At 37.1% G+C, this 6,016-nt stretch overlaps 1 non-coding gene across 1 annotated transcript; it reads left to right on the forward strand.

Annotated features, from left to right (window-relative positions):
- The first annotated feature begins 959 nt into the window (after positions 1-959).
- Positions 960-1,066, forward strand: LOC145123145 (small nucleolar RNA R71). Its single transcript, XR_013715019.1, has one exon. It is a non-coding gene; the product is annotated as a small nucleolar RNA R71 (small nucleolar RNA).
- Positions 1,067-6,016: the final 4,950 nt, after the last annotated feature.

Consider the following 6,016-nt stretch of genomic DNA (forward strand, 5'->3'; position numbering starts at 1 on the left):
ATTGGCGTTGAAACTTGAGGTTTTGAATGATTCACTTCTTCTTCTAATTTCTCTTCAGGTTCTATATGCTCCATGAACCTTGCGATTTCTTGCTTCACCAGATTTTTCTTGGCATGAGATGGGTAAGGAAGAGGTGGTTGATATGGCTTGAAGAATGAAAAATTATAATTTTCTTTTATTGCCCACGACGTGGCAATACTGCCTCCATGTCATGGCGACCGGGCAGTGTCACGATTTATATCTTCTTTTTCTGCAGGTGACTGATTGGATTGCTTCTCTATTGAGTGAAAGACCCTCATATGATCTAATTCCTCCTCTTCTCTGTATAAACAACCATGACTTGAGAGATTGGGTTAGGCTCGACTTTTATAGAATGTGAATCCGGTAGCTTTTCTTGCACAAGCTTCATTAATTGCTCGAATTGTTTGTGGATGCTTAAAATGAATTCTTGTTGATATCTAAGTGTTGCTTATGTGGCATCATGTTTCTTTTCTCTAGCTTCCATGAATAGAAATATCATTGACTCGAGAGCATTTATCTTGTCGGATTGGACTCGTTCTAAATGGTAGAGATCATGCCCGAGTTGTTGATATTATGTCGTGTATCGAGCTCTTTTATATTCCAATGCACAATCCCGTGTAGAGTGGGGTCCTCTACAAGCTCTGCATCTATCTTGTACCGAATAAATTGAATGACCCATTTTTGAGATCCTTTCGTCCATTGCGTTAAGCTTTGCAATTATCAAAATAATCGCATCTTGGCCTCCATCTCTACTCAATTTCTCTCTTGTGATATCCTTTCTCGGGTTGTGATACTCTCTCAAATCCTTAGAGAATTCTTCAATCAAACCTTTATTCATTGTCAAATCCTTCTTCGTCATGGGCCCTTGTGACTCTAGAAGTTGGCAAGTGCACAAATTGACTATGTCATAAAATATCTTAATTTTCTGTTGCACGTTAAAGTCATGTTGAGGGCAATGTCGTAACAATCTCTTGTAGCGCTCCCAAGCTTCATATAGCGACTCCACCTCTAATTATTGGAAAATTTGGATATTTTTCTTCAGCTTCACCGCTTTTGAAGGAGCGGTGAATTGATGAACAAATTCTGTCCTAAAGTCTGCCCATGTCGTGATTGCTCCGAAGGGAAGTGATTTTAACCATTCGTTAGCTTCACCCTTCAATGTGATTGGAAAAAGTCAAAGCATCACCGAATCTTTACTCACGTTTAGTGCATTAAAATAGTTTGAAATTTCCACCACCTCTTCTATATGCTCATAAGCGTCCTCGTGCTCCTTCCCAAAAAAATTTAGTTCCTTTAGCATGCCAAGAATGTACCCCAGAAGCTTAAACTTTGTCGTGGTTGGGATTTTTGGTGGATCAAGACCCCATCTATTGTTGTTCCTCATATGCTGATTGTATGCTTCCATTGTCATCGTCATGATGTCCCCCATTTTCTCTACTAAAACAAAACTAGAAAACATGCGTAAAACGAACAAAAACAAAATAAACAAAAAACTGAAAAGTCAGAACTCACGTCGTGAACTCTGTATAAATAGAAAATTTTATTTAATGCAGAAATTAACCTTTTTGCGGTTTTTACCCCACAAAAAGGATCGATTAACTAGAATCAATTACTTCAAACTAAAATAAGTCGTTCCCCGGTAACAACGCCAAAAACTTGATGTGCAATTTATATACTACCACTAGTTTTAAATTTATAACCTAATGAACTTAACTAGCTAGAATGCACCTAGGCAGTGTACGTACTCGAATTATAGAATAGTTTAGGTTAGTCGGGCGTCGATCACAGGGAACGATATTTAATTAATAAAATAATTATTAAACGTTAAACTAAGAAAAACAACTAAAGTGAGAATGTTTATATGATTTTACAAGTTCAGAAAAACTTAAATTAAAATACCTAATTAATGACTAGAAAGATGATTTAAAACCAAGAATAAAAGATACTTTCGTTTAGCTTCAAATCCCTCCTTTTTCCTATGGTTGATTTCAAGACAATGGATTGGTTATTTAGTTACCAAATAAAAGTTACTAGTCATCATGATCAGACTTACTAACATAAGTCCATTCAATGACATTAACCCCAATGATCATGCAAGTTAAGGACACTAAATCGATTTTAAAGATAATTTGGACTTTGAATGAATGAATCTACAGACTACTATTCAATGGTAAAGTCTAGTAATCAAGGAAATATTATGATCAAATATTGCTTTCTAATATAATAAGCAACTAAGTTATCACCTATACCAGGATATGACTAATCTCTAGCTCTAACAATTTAATGATCATAAATAACTAGGTAAATCACGTTCGCGCAATTAACTGTAGTTTAACTACACAATCTTGAGGAAATACAATAAAGATAGAAACTATAACAAGCTAGGTTTAGATATATCAAACAATATTTAAAGCAAAACTAACTTTATAAATCCATCAAAAAAGAAATCAACACATAGTATTAGGAGTTCATCTAATCTAAACGAAAGTGAGGGTTATTAGCCCATAATTAAAAAAATTACAATAACACTATGTAATCTAAGCTAAACATGGTTAAACTAAGCAAACCGAATGATTATACATGAATCCTTACTCCAATCTCCTTATCCTTTAATCTCTAGTTAATTTCTGCCCTCCAAGGGTTTTTGGAAGGGTTTTTCTTCGTTAATTGTTGCAACTTGTGACATCCCCTAATTTCTCGGCAAGAAAAGACCGATTTAATTTATGTTTTTTAAAATAAAATCAGAGAAATCTTTTTAAAAGATGTTGCGGAATTGGTCCCCAAAACAAAATATGATAAAAGTTTGTTAAAACCTTTCTTTAAGAAATATATAATTTCATTTCATATCAAAACCTCGGGATGTCATGTTCCGATACAGATCAAAAGCATAAACAAGACATTATAAGCCTTTCAACAGTTATTTACAACTACTGGCCTATAATCCAGAAATCTCTCATCGTCCTCCGACTATGCTCGGGGTCCACTACCTGTAACATAAAAAGCTGAGTGGGTCAGGCTTGGGAGCCTGGTGAGCATATAGGGTTTTTAACCCACAATAATAATAAACTTATTAAGTTCACCAATCAACAATAATTCTGATTTCCCGTTCCCGTTATCCTCACTTTACGTCCCTAAACACTTATCACAAGGGACCTAGCCTAAAGAATATCATCGGGATGGACACTACTGCTAAGGGGTTTCCTCAGCCATACATGTCCTAAAGGCAACCATGAGGGGGATGGAGTACAACGAATGAACACCCAAGTTCATTACACCTACAGGTTGCGGGCCTGCCAATGTTCCACTGGACTGTCTAGAAAGTCTGTGGTCGTCATCCAAACTCCGCTAGATGACTGGATCACAATCACATCGAGGCCTCTCATCACTTTTATTTCATCACACATCAACTATCTACCCATGTTTTACCCAACATATTTGTAGATAAAAATACATATACAGTTTAAAACTTGTATAAAACATCTATTCAACAGTCACCTCAATTAAACAATTAATATAATTACACGTAGCACGTATTTTATAGAAAACACTTCATATCTAGGTGTAAGATGAAGGTGACTATACACTCACATGATTTGATGATAATCGGGCAGCAATTCGTTTCCTAAAACGATCGTTTCTAATAAAACCGGGAGTTTTATTGAGAAACCGGGCTCTGCAAAGGTTGGGCTTCGAAACCGAAAAGATAAATTTTACGGGCTTCTCGGGCACTTCGAGGCGTATTCCGGGGGTTATAATCGATACCGGGGCTTTGGGGAATATTAAAATGAAGGAAATATGAAGAAAGGGGCTAAAAGTGGCAAAATTCCAAAAGTATCCGAGAAGGCTCGCAAGCCCTCTATTTATAAGAGGTCTGAAGTCGGCTTAGAAGAGAGGAGTCAGCATGCGAGGGCAGGTGGCATCAGGAGCGAAGGCCACGCGGCAGCAGCTGGGCGAGGGTGCGCAGGTGGCTCGCACGTGGTCTGGGCATGCGAGGGGCTCGGTGTCGCCTCCTGATTGGACCGCGGTCTAGTCTGAGGCTTCGGACGTGGCACCTCCTGCGAGACTCGGATGCATCATAGAAGACACGCGTCGGATCCTTAGTGGACCACTTCGGATGACTCTCCGGTTCGGATGACTCAGCAGAATTTCGGACACGTGGCACTATTCAAGCGAAGGTGACGTGGCCGAAGTCCACGTATGCGAAAATTCCCGGTTTTGACATTATTTCTCGATTTTCACGCCAAAACTTCTAAAATCCATAACTTTCGCATACGAGCTCCGTTTTGACGTTTTTTATATGCACGCGTACGTAAAATTACGCTGTACAACTTTCGTTTAGACTTCATCGGCTAATTTTGAATTTAATTTTTATATTATTATTTTTAACAGACCGGGACAGGAAATCCGTTAAAAATTCATAACTTCTTCATCCGACGTCCGTTTTCGTCTGTCTTTTTACCGTTGTCCTACTATTGACGAGACCTTCGATTCTCATTTAGGTCGTGTCGGCTAAAAATCACTCGATCTAAAATTCGAGTTTTTTAGCTGTCTACTACTAAGCTGAAACTTCGAAAAATCATAACTTCCTCATACGAAGTCAGATTTGGGCGTTCTTTTTATACCTACTCTCGGTTTAACGAACACTATGACTTTCGTTTAGATCAGTAAGGCCAAAAAGTAGTTTATCAAAAACTCACTTTTTACGACATTCGGCACCGTGTCGGTTTTGTCGCGAAACTTCGACATGTCATAACTTCTTCGTTATAACTCGGATTTTGGTATTCTGTATATATCCGTAATCCTTGTCACGCCCACTACAAGTTTCTTAATAGATATCGGCTTTATCTAATATTTATTTTTGACGCTCATTTTTATTCTTAATTAATTAAACCCTAATAATTAAGCATAAAACACATAATTCACATAATATTCACATAATCCCTTTTCATTTCTTCAAAAGGAGTTACAAAGGTTAACCTTGACTATAATGTCAATATTAATGCCTAGCCTAGTGTTGGATAAGGTGTCTAAGTCCATAACTATTTCTGGTATGTACTTGACCCGACCCGGCATGGTCCATTTGGGTTGCATGGCACCATGCAATTGGATAAACTAAAATGAGAGAAATAACACTTATGGTTTATTAATATATTATAAGTTCTAATATATTAATAATATTATTTAATTAGTTTGATCAAGAATTAATTTAGAATTAATTAAGTGATCAAAAGATAACTAATTAAATATATGGGTAGATTATGTAAATCTTCCATATCTTATATAGTGGGCTAAGAGGCTCCATGGATTATCAAGTTGGGTTCCACCCATAGGATGCTCCATGGATGCTCCATGGGAGTTACAAACCCATGGGTCATGGAAAGGAAGAGTCATGACACATTAGGGTTTACATGGTGTAACCCTAGATGTGTCAACACTATATAAGAAACCCATTCTCCACCAAAATTGGTGACACTAAGAAACAAGAGGGCTAGAGCCGATTTTGCAAGTGTAAGATTCTCTCAAAGTTTACTCCTTTGCATTTGGTGTTGTGTGAAGCATTTGAGGCATCACACTTGGGGTGCTAGGCTCACAAGGTTTCAAGGATCATAATCAACAACAAGGTAAGTTATTCTATCTTTCATTCAAGTTAAAAATGTTCCCCATGTATGCTAGATAGGAATATAACCTTGGAATTCAACTTTGCATGATTATTAGACAAACATAGATCCAAGGTTATTAGGGTTGCATGTACACTTAGGAAGTGTTAGAATGCTCAAAACCCATCAGTGGTATCAGAGCCTAGGTTTGTTTGTTGTTTTTTTTGTGTGCAAACAGCTTGGAAAAAAATCGTTTTTTCTGTTTTCTGCTCGTCTGAAAGTTTGCACATTTGTTGCTGGAAATGGACTAGAAACATTACCCTAAACTGTTTTGATGTTTTAAAGCTTGTTTTAGATGGTGTAATGTTTATGCTAATCCATTTACAATGACAATTATT

Source organism: Lactuca virosa, chromosome 6 (assembly GCF_052849685.1).
Source record: "Lactuca virosa cultivar CGN04683 chromosome 6, Lactuca_virosa_CGN04683_v6, whole genome shotgun sequence".
Classification (NCBI taxonomy): domain Eukaryota; kingdom Viridiplantae; phylum Streptophyta; class Magnoliopsida; order Asterales; family Asteraceae; genus Lactuca; species Lactuca virosa.